Source organism: Poecilia formosa, unplaced genomic scaffold, assembly GCF_000485575.1.
Source record: "Poecilia formosa unplaced genomic scaffold, Poecilia_formosa-5.1.2 Scaffold26, whole genome shotgun sequence".
Taxonomy (NCBI): domain Eukaryota; kingdom Metazoa; phylum Chordata; class Actinopteri; order Cyprinodontiformes; family Poeciliidae; genus Poecilia; species Poecilia formosa.
Window position 1 is genome coordinate 1,167,114 of NW_006799965.1, and position 13,834 is coordinate 1,180,947.

The 13,834-nt window shown below is 38.9% G+C and overlaps 1 long non-coding RNA gene across 3 annotated transcripts in view; it reads left to right on the top strand.

Annotated features, from left to right (window-relative positions):
* LOC103135535 (uncharacterized) overlaps positions 1-13,755 on the top strand; it is a 24,525-nt gene extending 10,770 nt beyond the window's left edge. For all 3 annotated transcript variants that reach the window (XR_475941.2, XR_001661650.1, XR_001661651.1), the window contains exon 4: positions 12,927-13,755. This is a non-coding gene — a long non-coding RNA (uncharacterized LOC103135535). The remainder of the gene's footprint in view (positions 1-12,926) is intronic.
* The last annotated feature ends 79 nt before the right edge of the window (positions 13,756-13,834 follow it).

Sequence of the window (13,834 nt, forward strand, 5' to 3'; positions counted from 1 at the left end):
TTCTGCTTTTATCTTTGTCAATTCTGATCCTCCGTATTTTTTGAGGTAAGGGTTTCACCCTTTAGTTTCCCTGTCTGTAATTCTGCTACTACCATGTTGCATGAGAAAACAACATATTCAAATTAATGTTCAGTGTTGCACATAGTATTTTGCATCTTGGTTTAAAAATAAAAAAATGTTGCGTTTCGGTTTAATCTTCTTTTACATGTTTGCTCTGTTCCCTAAATGACAGCAAACAGGCTTTCTTAAGGCTTCCTTTCAGCAATAGTTTTGTTCTTATCTCTCTTCCATGCAGGTCATATTTATGGTGCTCACAACTAATAACATTCCTATCAATGGACTCTCAAGCCACATCTTGGGGTCTCTGCAGCTTTCCCAGAAGTGCCACAGGCTTCGTGACTGCTTCTCTGATTAATGCTCTTGTTGTCCCTCTCGTTTGTTTGGGTCGTGTCTTGATAGGTTCCCACTCATGTCAACCTCTTTTTATATCCGAAGGATTAAACTTAACGGTGTTCCTTGACATAATCAAAGCTTGGCATATTGTTTTATAAGCTAGCCCTGCCAAAACTTTGCCCCTGACCAGTCCGCTGTGTTCCCTGATCTTCACGAAGATCTTTATTCCCTAATGTTCTCTAGTAAATCTCTGAGCTCTTTGCAGAACGACTAGATTTATACTGAGATTAAATTACAAACAGTTGTGGTCAATTTACAAAATCGGGTTACTTTAGACGGCAAATTCTTTTCACTTCATGCAGTTTATGGTATGATGGTAAAAAGAGCTGATTAGAAGTGGATATTGCATTTTCAAATTAAATTAAGATGCAGTGAAATAAAGCAGGAACACCTCACTGAGCTTTTTTAAAACCAGCAGAAAGATAATATATACTGACAATACTAAAGAAAATTACTTTAAACTGCATTATTTTGACATATACTTATATGCATCTAAATAAATCTGGCTTCTTATAGCCAGAAACATTTCACTTGGTTATGGTTTATATTCTGTGGAAATCAGTGTCGTTATCTGTAAGATACAAGACCATTCCACCTTAGTGTTGTGTCATGATGGTCAGACTTGGATATATATGTTCTCTGTGAATGTACATCTATGTAAAAAGCCTGTTTTCTGAGCATCAGTAGTGCTGCATTATGAATTATGAGTTTGTGGATCAAACTTAAACCCAGATTGGTTGTAGAAATGACTAATTCCTGGAACTTTGGTGCATTCTCTGACACAAAAACAACTCAGACTAAAAACACCTCCAATATAAGGTGCTAACAGGGTCCCTAGGACATCATAATTAACTTGCTCTCTGAAAATGTACACCTCCAAACTTTTTTCTGTGGAAGCTAAAGGCAATCGCCGGCTTCTTTTAAAAAATGAACATGTTCCTACAGCGGTGCATTGAAGCGGCGTAACGCGGTTACAGACAGCACAGAGGTCTGAGATGTCTGTTGTGTAAGCAGTGGGGAGTCTTTGAACTAACTTTTCCTGTTGCGCAACCACTGAAGGCACCTGTACTCGCTGTCCTGCTATGTCTTTAACCTGTGCTTGGTGACACCTGAGTGTTTGTTCTCAGACAGCAGTGTATTAGTTTGACCTTTGGTCTGTTCTTGCAGAAATGGCAGCCTTTTCCATCATATTGCTGCTCAGCCTTGCAAATCCCAGCAGCCGGCGAAAATACCAGGTAACGCCGAGATGGCTCACTCTGTTCCTCTTTCTCTGTGACCTCCAAGAAGTTGAAAGAGAAATGTTACTGAGCGCAGGATGAGAGTGGAAGGTGATGGATAGCCCTAAGCAGTGTAATGGTGTTGCCCTTATGTATTGAAAGAGAACAAATATCTTCCTGGGCTGTATGATGTGTGGCCTCTGCTCGGATCATACGTTGTGCCGGGTTGTCTCATGTGGCTTTCTTCGGATGTTCTGTAGATGCTGGGGGGGAAAAAAAAAAAAAAAAAAGACAAGAGCCGTGCGGACAAACAGCCTGACAAAAACGATGGGAGGCTTGAGGAGGAAAATGAGATGAGACAAAAAGAAAATGCACCAGGGATGGAGCAGATTTGGTGTGACATTGAGAGGCAGAGAAGAGAGATCTCAGCTCTGTCAGGCTTCTTGTCTTCACACGGCGCTGAAAGATGGTCCCTGGCTTTTTCCTGGTCTAATGATCACCCTGCAGGCTTGACGTCTTATTTCTGAAAGTAGGTAGCATTTTCAAAATCTCACACAACCGTACAACCATACACACTTTTTATTTTCCTTTTGTAGTCAAGGATAGGCTAAACAAAGAATTCAAATCAAATTTTCTTGAGTCCTTTGTCTTAATCTAAACCCTGGGCACAATCTTTGATCTATATTTTAGACAGTCGGAGTACGTGTCCAGAATAGATAAAGGTATCGCAAACTTGACACTCCTGTCTCATAAAACCTAGCAACGCTGTTCATAAATTATTGCAAGCCAAGGAGAACTGTGGCCCTGAGGGGTTTGGAGGAGACCTTTAGCAAAGCAGAGACTGCTTTACACCTGTAATATAAATTAAGTGTGGAAAGGGGAGGGGATGGGATGGACACCTGAACCTGGGAAGCAATAGATGCGGCTTGACTTTAGCAGTGCACGATTTATTGTTGATGGTTGAAGCAAGGCTCAGTTCAGAATCCTACAGCTCTCCTGCTTTAACTTCACGTAGAATGTTTCTCTTAAAAGGTTCACTGTTATGCAAAATTCACTTTATGCATTTTTCTGTACATCCAAGTGGGGATCTACTGCTCCAGCTGTTTTTTTGGGAATAAGTAAATGTTCTGCTGGTGTCTGCTGAACTACCTGTTTCAGAGACCATTAAATTGTTGCCACAATTTTTTATTTTATTTTTATTTTTTATTCTTTTTACGTAGTAGTCCTAAGCCAAACCCTAAACCTTCACCAGGCAACTCAAGTGGAGCTCCACCCACTTCACTTCAAGGCAACGCTACATTTGTTCTGCCGGTCTTACTGCTGTACAATGGTTGCTGGAAAAGAAAAATGTTTTGTCTGCTCCAATACACAGCTTGTGTCCATGTATTTTCTCAGTCATGGAGAACAGAGCTGTGTGGCTTCATTTTATTTTTGCTTACAATGTCCCTGCAAAATTGCCAAAGAAAGTTGTAGTTTTGGCAAATCAGTTTGAGGAGTCGATTAAAAACTGCCAACAGTACACTGCAAGATTTAATACTTCAACTGAAGGAAAGTTCTGGCCCTAGTGTTCATCATCGTCACAAACCTGCACACGATGGCAATGTGTTGTGTCGGACATTTCCAACATCATCTGAATGTATTTATTTTTACGTGTTGAGATGAGTGCTTCTCCTCTAATCTCATAAATATACTCGTATATAAAAAAAACGTAGTATTTGTGGGGGGAAAAAACAACAAAAAAAACATCTGTGCTGAAATAATGGTGATATAAATGTGCATCAGAGCCGCAGTGTTTCATCCTTCAGTGGTTGTGGCTTGATGGTTGATCAGGAGGCTCCACTTGCTTCTGAATCTGCTTCAGGATCAGAGATATGATTGTACTACTGTGGATCTGCTTGTTGTAGCCATTTATTTTCAGGTGTTTGAGGGGCAAATGTAAACACTGAGATGGGAAGACTTTGCTAACAGCAGCTTATCTGCATCATCGTGACATAGCGCTAACACGGCAAATTCATAAATGAGCTCAAAATGGTCAGAACTGATCTGGTGAAATCTCAATATCTGAGAATGATTTAGTATATTACATGTAATGACCATGTTTTGTATAGCCTACAGACCTGACCTAGCTTGTTCAAGGAAGCATAATAGGTTTCAAGCATTTATAGCTGCACTGTCTGTGGAAGTGCCATAAGATAATGATTGTAACAATGCTGCAAAAAGCCGTAAAATAATTAGCATAATTTCCCACTAAAAATTAAGAAAAATACAACCTTTAATCAGAGAGAGGAAAATCTCAAATCATGGAAAAAGGATATTGTCGTAACTGGAGAGAAGATAAATATGGGCCTATTGACCACTAGCTAAAATAAATAGGCTCCTTTGTCAAGTCATATTTATTCGATGGGGAAAACAGCAAATCAAGGATTCCTTACAACTCTTATGAATTTAAAGACTAAAGTAGATTCTTCTTTTATGCATAAATTATTCATGATTTATCAGAACAGCCAATTTGCCATTTATATAAATCCTAAGCCAGTGAGACTATTAATAATACTGGTGGTTAAGACTTGCAGTGCTAGTCCTGTTCCATCTCAGGAGAGAATCCAAGTCTGCTGCGTGCTTTAACCTGAAGAAGTACTTAAGTCTGGAACAAAATGTCTGCCAATCTAAAGTTGATCATGATTGTGTCCACATTCTCTAGTAAAGACTAGAGAATGTCTTTACTAGACATGAAGAGGTGTCTAGTAAAGACACTAGTAAAGAGGTGTTTACTAGACATGAAGAGGTGAAGACCCCTCTTCACCTTTTCAGGTGAAGAGGGGTCTGAATTGGCATGCTGTGCTCTGACTATAAAACGAGAAACATTAAAAAACACAGCAAAACTAAAAGGTAACAAACACACCACTGACACTGTTTGAATACCAGGTGGTCATTTTATCAGAAGCCACCAACAGTGGCAAAATCCAGCCGTTCTTGTTTTTCTTTGGTGTGGAGAGAGACTATATAATTCTGCTGAATTTCTGTGATGACTCTTTACACGTGGAATTAAAATAACAAAAAAAACAAAAAAAAACACGTGTATCCTCTCTTCTGGATGAGTCATTATTCTCACAATGTTTTTTTTTTTCTAATTAAATATTCCAGATTACTATTACGGTTGTGATAAATCCACATAGGGAGCTGGAAACTACAGGTGGATTATCTGGGCTAAGACAAAACCAGCACTGCTGCTTGGAAACACAAAATATGAAAAATTCTCATTCAAAATGCACAAAACCTAAACTTTGTGACGTTTTAGTTGTATAATTTATGCTATTTTGAAACAGAGTTTGGCTGGTTGTGTACTCCTTTACTTAGCTGCATTAATCTGTACTTCTTATGATTCATACAGCTAATAATGGGAACTCTCTCAAAGATTTAACTATTACTGCCTTTGTAAATTTTCACAGACAACATTGGACAAGAAACCAAGAGATTAGCAACAAATTTAAGTCCTTAAATCTGACTTCTATCAGGGCGCTATAACCTTGAAATATTTTTTATCTTAATTTCTGAAAATCTGAAGTGAAGTTCGACGTGCTGAAGTTACCTAACCAGTTTTAAATGAGGACAGTCTTTCCAGAATGTCTGACATGTCTGAGATTCTTCCTCATCATGTTGTATGTATTAATATTAAGATAGAACATTACCTTTTTGAATTAAGTTTTAAACAAGCGAGGATGAAACTGTTGGAAATTTTGCCTGTCATGGCCTCATTCCCCCCCTCCCCCTCCCTGCTGTGAATGTTTGCTCAATGTGGGAGAAACAATCAGCAGTTCTGGAAGATTCCAGGGGGCCTCCATGAAAAAATCATGACTCAATTAGAGCTTGTTCAAAATTTCAAACAGAGCGATCATTAAAAATTCACCGGGACTTCTGACTGCCACTTTTAAATACATCGTTTGTATTGCTTTAGCTGCTGAGGACTGGGTCAGGCTGAGCTCACCACTTAGACGCTCGATCTTTTGATTTGCTATCAAGTTGTTGCCATGGTTCATTTAAGGTCCCTTGAGAAAAGGATTAATGCTGGCAGAGCTGCAACTTTTTATCACAATATTTAACCTCTGCTAAAGCCATTTGTTCTTTGTATCCGTTTAACCAAAATTTAACTCTATTTATCTTGTACATCTTCAAAATCTCTCTTTACTCAGATTTAATGAGAACAACCAGGTATTAAAAATGAAGTGAGGACTGCAAGGTGCAAGCATTTCCTTACCTGCATACACTCTTATTTTTTTTCTCTCTTGTGCATGCGAGCTCTTACACAGGCACAAACACACTTTCACACACTATCTCCCTGCTTCCCCCTGGTTTCCATGGTGAAGGACCGGGGAATTCAAGGACAGGTATGTTTCCAAATGAGACTTTGCTATAGCATTATATGTCCACTCACTGATTCACCACGAGCCATGATTCTCAAAGGCAGGCTGAGTTTGTCTGAAAGTGAGCGAGATTTGAAAGTGTCCAACCCAAAGAACATGACACATGTTGGTATTTGTCTGTTGGCCTGCTGCAAGTTCTGTACATCTGCAGTCCATGCTGTGTTTGCATGTTTGCGTGTGCGAGTGAGAGCGTGTGTGGACCACGTGTTTGGCTGCTTCCACATACAAGAACAGACACAAACACAGACATGCTCCAATATGGTCTCTGATTAGGAGAGCAGGCTGCCTCTCGACTTAAACCTCAAAATAAAAACAACTACACAAGAAGGGTAATGCAGAATGTAAACAGTTGCATCAAGTACATAACATTCGCAGTTTGTCACTAAGCATTCAGTGCACTCAAGGAGGAATAGCTCAATTTCAAGGAGGTAAAAAGGCTGTTTAATCTGATTTAATTTGGGAAAATGATGTAATTATACACCAGAGAAAATATCACATTATTTGCAGGTTGCAGTACTTAAGAAAGATCAAATAAAAAAAACAAGTCAAAATAAATCACATCTTTGCAAAATCCAAAATTCGGATAGAACGCCATCTATCCGACACCAACACCACCATTGGACACCGAGCTTTGGGCTAACCATCTATGCTAATCATCTTAAAGTAACTCAACAATCAGTAACTTTTTACAAGATGAATAGCTTTGTTTCCAAAAGATACATTTGTTCATCAGTTAAATTTATTGATCTAATTTAACTCCCTGTAAGAATGCTGTGTTACAGGCAAACTGTAAGGCAATATTCTGACCTGAAAAATTTCGATTAACACAGACTTGAGACTTGAACTTTAGGTAAAATACTTTTTAGGCTCGTGTTAGAATTACTCCTCTGTAATGCAGATATAGCTGAAATAGGACATTTCAAACTGAGGGGAGAGTTGTCCTAAAAGATGGAAATCAATCAGTCCTCTGATAGTGATTTTTGAGACAGGGATATATTGCTATCATTTAAAATTTCATGTGTTACTGTGTAACGTGTGCTCATTGTTACACTTTAATAAGAATGAAAATGGTTACAGATACCGCGTGTAACTTTGCCAAACATAAGTCACTTCTAAAAAATGAAATGAAATGCATTTTGATACGGTTATCAGCATCCCAAAGTTGTCCCATTGGAAACTAAATGTATAAGTAAATAAAGGTAACCAAGTGGTGGGGATAACTTTGCTACTTTACAATGTATTTGTTGTTGTATTTGTCCCATATTCAATGGTTGATCGTGTTACTATGCTCTCAGTGTTATGGGCTGCATACCTCCTGTAATGCACAAATGTATCCACAAGCTGTTCTGCCCCCCTATAGCACTCTAAACCATATGTCACCCCTGGAGGAACAGCTATCGCACACTGCTGTCTCTGACTGTGAGTTTTCTCTCTGTCATGCTGCAAACACCACAATACAGAGTCACACACTGTGGTTTTACTTGCATGTAACTGTGGGTGTGTATCTGTACGTTTTCGTGTGTCCCGACGACTCAGTCTGGCATCACAGTTGTGTCATATATATCCAACGTCGGTGTGAGCTCCAGAGTTAACGGGCTTGATTTTTTATTTTTTTTATTTTTTCTGTGTGATGGGTTGAAAACTGGAAGGAAGGGATTCTCACATCTTCAACACATCTGCATGACAAGCTACTTGCCTGTGTTTGTATTCTCCTGTTCATCCTCATTAACTCAGTGTCACATTAGTTATTCTTGAGATTACAAGAAGAAATTGTGGCTCAAAAGAATATTAGTTTAAAGGTGTGCACATTTATGTATGGAAGCAACAAACCCGATACAATTATATTTCAGTCATTATTCCAGGATAAAGGAGTAATTATCTTGCTATCTCGGGTTTTTGAAACTCTTTTCCTTGCGGCAACCACTCACATTTAAACATGACTGGTACTGACATAAAACTCTTTGTGGATCGTACTAGTTTCACGTGTTGCTCATTTACATAGTCCGCATTAATGATTAGAGTGAATCTGATCCCTCCAATACTTTCTTTGATCTTATCTTGCTTAAAAAACTTTTCTCTTCACCTTTGTGGAAAACTCCTCCCACACTGCTTCGTCATTATTTCATCATGTTCCAATGGGTGACTGTTATGTAATGTGTGTCACAATATAGCATAACATGTTTATTTATCTTTTTAGGCACCTGTAAAGGGCCACATGTGGTCTAGTTACTGTAAAATACCTACATCTAAAATAAACTCTCAGTTGTTGTTCTGGGCTCCTAATCAGTGTTCCAAGCAATGTCACTACATCTAGATAATTTGAAACCAGGGTTAAATTGAGCTGTGATACTGAAAGTGGTTTTAAAATGCTAAGAAAAAAAAAAAACTAAAACTACTTTGAAGCTGTAACAAAGTAGGTAACCTGTATTTATATTAAAGCTTATGTAGTGACGGCTTATGCGTGAGAAAATGATGCTCCTCTGCCTTCTCTCTGTTGCTACTTTAATCTGGACAATTATACCCAGGCTGAAACCACCAATCAGAACCAGGAGGAATGTCTTGGCACTGTCCATCAGGCTCGTTTACGTGTTGCTCACCCCTCCATCTTGCTCTCTGCTACATGCAGCTTGCTGTGAATACACAGACTAGTTAGCATGACTACTGATGTTGTTAGATAGCAGTTGTCGCTATTAGCACAGCAGCATACACTCTGTCACAACATAGTAATAAATACATATATAAAAAAAACAATTAGCAGCTTTAGAGCTGTGTGGGAGCAGTACTTAAACTTAATTTGAAGAGGTATAAGTGTTTTTTTGTATTTGTGACAGACTGAAGAAAATCTATGATTTCTTTTCAGAAGAATGTTGGTTTTTTTGGTTAGCTGTTGACCACAAAGCACAGTGGCATAATGGGGGAAACAAAGTGAAAAAAAACTTGGCACAAGCATTGTCAGCATGATAGTGGAGGGCTGATGGCTTGTTTTACAGCCACAAAAGTCCCGGGCACCTTTTAACCATTGAATGAAAAAAATAACTTTTCTCTAAATTAGTCAAACGTGAGGCTCTCTGACAGCTGATGCTTGTTAAAGATTGAATCATATAGCAAATCTGTGACAAAATGGCTAAGAAGTAGAAAACAAAGATGTAGTAAAGGCTCGGCCTAGTCTTTCTGTCCCAGCCTTCGATTTAGCCGCCCTGCTTTGGCAGTAAATTTAAAGAGCTTTGGATGAATGACAGCCGAGTAACCTAAAACAAACTTAAGCAACAAGTGTCTGCAAAATACAAATCTTTAAAGTTGCTTCAGGGAAAATGAAAGGTGCAAGTCAACAGGTTAACCAGCATTTACACTCGACATGACAGGGCAGACAATGTCAACTTTGGCTCAACGCAGTGATTTAAATATCCGACTGAAAGGAAAACATTCTGAAAAGTCTGGCTTGAGGCAAGCAGTAGTATACCTCTTCAGTTTAGACTTTCCTGTTTATGACTTCTTCTTGCCAAAGCCAGACAGAGGGAAAAAAAAATAGATCTGGTGTGCATTCTTCCTCCATCACACTCCCTCTCTCCGTGTTTTATCTTTAATTGGCTGTCATCTTCCCGTCTGCTCCTTCTCTCTACGTTTGCCTTTCTTCATTTCCTTACCGTTCCCTTTCCCCCCTGTCTGCACGTCTTTCTCCGTGTTTCTTTTCTTGTTTATTCCCTCAGTCAATCTCGCCATGCTTCTCTCCCACGTCCTGCATGGGCACTCTGCTTGTGTCGGATCCTGGCATAGGTGGCATAGCTTCCATATGGAAGTGTTCAGCTGATGATATAGAGCATATGTGACCCCAGCTCGCTGGCTTGGGACTCTGCGGAGATCACACCGTGTCATTAGTGGCGGTGAAAACGCCAGTGCTGCAGTGCAAAGAAGGAATGGAAAGGACAGATATAATTAGGTTAAGGAAGGGGGAAGAAGTAAAAAGGACAAAAAGAGCAGGTTATAGTGTTGAGTACATTGTGTCCTTTGAGAGGCTTTGTGTGTGTGTGTGTGTGCGTGCGTGTGTGTGTTCTCCACCCCTACTGGTTACATCTGGGAGCTAATGTGAGTTGAACTGAAGCAGAAATGCCAGGTAGGCGCTCATGCTTCACTGTGCACTCACTGTTTGCTTTGAAGCTTACTCTGCTGGAACCAGTCTTAACAAATTGATTTTGTCTCAACAACTGCATAACAAGATCTGTCAGGATCTATTAACTTTCTGCTCTAAAGGGGAGGAAAAAAAAAAAAAGTGCTGAGTTCAGTGCAACACTTTCATAACGTCTACCCAAATGTCAGCATGCCCAACGGTGAATCTGAGGTTTCACAAAGTCGTGAAGACATGCGCTGATGTCATACAGCTGGAACAGAGCTCGCAACGAAAGAAAACTATGCATTTTCCACACGGCGCCTCACTGGGAATGAATCCGTTTTGATTGTTGTTGTCATTTGCCCGACTCGTGGAATGACTTGGTCAAGCCACAGTTATTTTTGGTTTGCCTTGTGAAAGTCAGCAGAGGCCCATTTTATTTCTCACACTACATACTGCATGAGAGATATTGCTCATATAAAGCCATTTCATTTCTTTGTGAAGCCACACAAGAAGGTTTGACAGATGGGATGTGCGCTAGCCTCACAGTACGGGAACCTAAATATTAAAGATTTAATAAAAAACTTCCAGCAAAATAAGAGGCAATTGGCATAAAACCTTGCATGCCTGTGGAGCCAGTTCTCCTAGACTAGTTGCAATATACATAAGGTTTATTAAAGTCAAACATATTTATATCCTTGAAGAACATGGTTCAGTCAGTTGGATATATAAAGAAAAAATGTTAAACAAATAAATTTGCAATTTATATAAAATGTATTGTTTTAAAATGTTTTTTTTTTTTTTTATTTGCTAGGATTTCTTTAACAATCTATACAGAATAGTATCTCATTTTCAAAAGTCACCTAAATCTGTCTTTTACAGGTGATGCAGGATTCAAACAATTCATGAAAACATTTCAACAAAAAAAATCTTTTCATCACTTGAAATTTGACCATTTCTTTATTTATCAAACCGATGGAGTAATAACTTTTTTCTTGATACCTAAATTGTGTTTCTTATTACAACTGAGAAGTTTGCAACTGTTAATTTTATTGACCAAAAAGTCAATTAATCGTTTTCCAAACTGAAACTTTAACTCAGTTAGTAGTTATTTCAAAATAATTTGTAATTCATAATGAACATCATGCAACTATTTACTGAAACCTCTTAGAATTGGTTCATTTTTTATTAAGTTGACCAAGGTATGCATACATGAATTGGATAGATTAGATTTATCTGGTTGACATGACGGTTGTAATCAATGTGTGACAATAAGCTGAACTGAATGACAGGAAAAGGGAATATCTCACCTGCTGCCTCGAGGTGTAGGCCATGAGATTCTCACACGAAGACCATCTTGACAAAAAAAAAAAAACACCACAATTTCACTGCATCACGGGTTTGGTTCACCTTTTCTGATTTACCTTTTTGAGAGTGATGCATTTTATCGAGCAGGATGCGTCCAACAAGACTATCTTTACTGGTTAATTACACTGACTTCCTGTTCTGCTGTCGGCTGCCTTACAAACATGCTGCTGGCAGCTTTGCAACTCTCGTTTGTTGTAGTCACCTTCATAAGATTGTTGAGTGTGCTCTTTTACTTTCCACCACACGACTGTCTGTGTGCTTTACTTCTTCTGAAACTAATAACCGGTTCTGCCACCGATGGCAGCAAAAGTTTAAATCAACCATTTGGAAAAGCTGGCAATGAATAAATAACATGGCTGTGGAGGAAATCCGGCCACTCTTCTTTGCAGAATTGAATGACCTGTTTAAAGTCACATGCAGCATCTCAATCTTAAAACCTTTGATTAGGCCACTTTTAATGAAATGTGTACCCAAACCCCAAACTAGTAAGATTTTTTGGGTGATTTGCACATGAGCCCACAAGTTTGCAACACTTCTAGGCAAGATTTCATCCACATGTAAGTTTTTCTTGACAAGGCAGCGATTATAGTGCTCAATAACTTGGATATCAAGAAAAAGAAATCTTATTGTGCTTTTTTTTGCCAGACTGTGCAGTTACAAATCCCAGTTCCTTTTGATTTTTAGATCAGATCAAGGTAAACCACAAAACGAGAGTAAAAACTGGACAAATATGGGTCAATAAATGTCAGCAATTTTATAATACCAAAATGATTGTTTGCCTTTTAGTTGATGCTATGAGGTATCTCTTTATTAAAGGACTGTGAAGCACAGAAACACTAGCAGAGTTTAAAAAAAAAACAATTTTAAAAGTCGCTGATATAAAATATGCTCAATCCAAGTTAAATGAGATTTTTGTGTAATGTGTGTTTCTGTATGCGTTGCATTAAGCTCCATTTATAAGATTTTTAATAAATGTATTAATGCATACAGAATAGGGAAATACAGCTTGAAAAGAATAGCAGGAGACAGATGAATTGTTGAGTCAATAGCCTGTGGACTGAGGAGTCACAGTTTTGAATAATTTAAGGGAAATAAAAAACATTTTGAAGTAAAAATGTTCCAAAATTAGTTGATGATGAGTACTTTTTATATATTTAAAGCTAAAAATAAGATTAAAGAAGATGGCAGAGGGATGAGAACCATCCAGCAGAGGGAAAGATGGCGTCTGGCGGAGAGAGACAGACAAAGCCTGTTTGCTCAGGCATTGATTCGGGGGGCCCCTGAGGCTGCGTCTTCCATTTACCAATTTGTGTCTTTCCTACACTCATCCTCACCTCTGCCCGTCTTCCCTCTCTCCGGCAGATCATTCGCAGGGAACAAACAACGCCGCTCGGGAACGCCGGACCCTCGGTTGCCAGGCAACCACACACTGACTTGATGGAGTGGAAGCAACTTCAGAGGCCTCTGTGAGCACAGCATCAAGGTTGCTATTAAACTCAAGTCTCAACCCTTCACACGGACACATACACATGCAAATAAGGCGAACGAATCTGAGCGCATGTGCTAAAAATCAAATGACATTCAGAAGCTTCTTTTAGTGAAACGACCACAAACTCAGGGCTGTGACTTTACCGCAGCTTTGTGTCCAGGTCAGATGTGTGCTTTCTCCACCTATGCTCGTGTTTTTTTTTTTTAAGTTGTAAAGGAAATGCTGTTTCCTTCCTGTAAGCAGTGGGTGCGACTATGATAATAACAGGGGCACTTATTAATTAAAGGGAGAAGAAACACTCAAATTGTCCACTTACACGAGAAGCTGACGAGTAAAAGACAACTGTGGGTGGCTTTAAGTCTTAGGTTGAGTGAGTGTTTTCTGACCAGATGTGCGCGTGTGCATACTTACATTTTAGTGCAACCACCTTTATATTACGTTAAGTCTATTGCTGAACTTGTTCTTAAAGCCATATGAAAGCGTCAGTGTGGGCCTGAGCAGCCTCAAATGTTCTGGCTGAGAAGCACTTTGGGCTACATTAACTCAATAAAAGCAGCAAATGAAAGCATTGTATGTTTGATGATAGATGAAAATCTTGCAACCTGTTATGTTGTTGCTAAATAGAATAAATGATGGACTCCTGCATTTCTGGAAATTGCTTTTCTGTAAACAGCACTGTTCCAAATATCCTAAATGTAAAAAGGAGTTAAGTGGAAAATAGACAATGGATGGATATGGAATATCCAACAGTAAAAACCATAATTTAATGTCGACAAGAGGG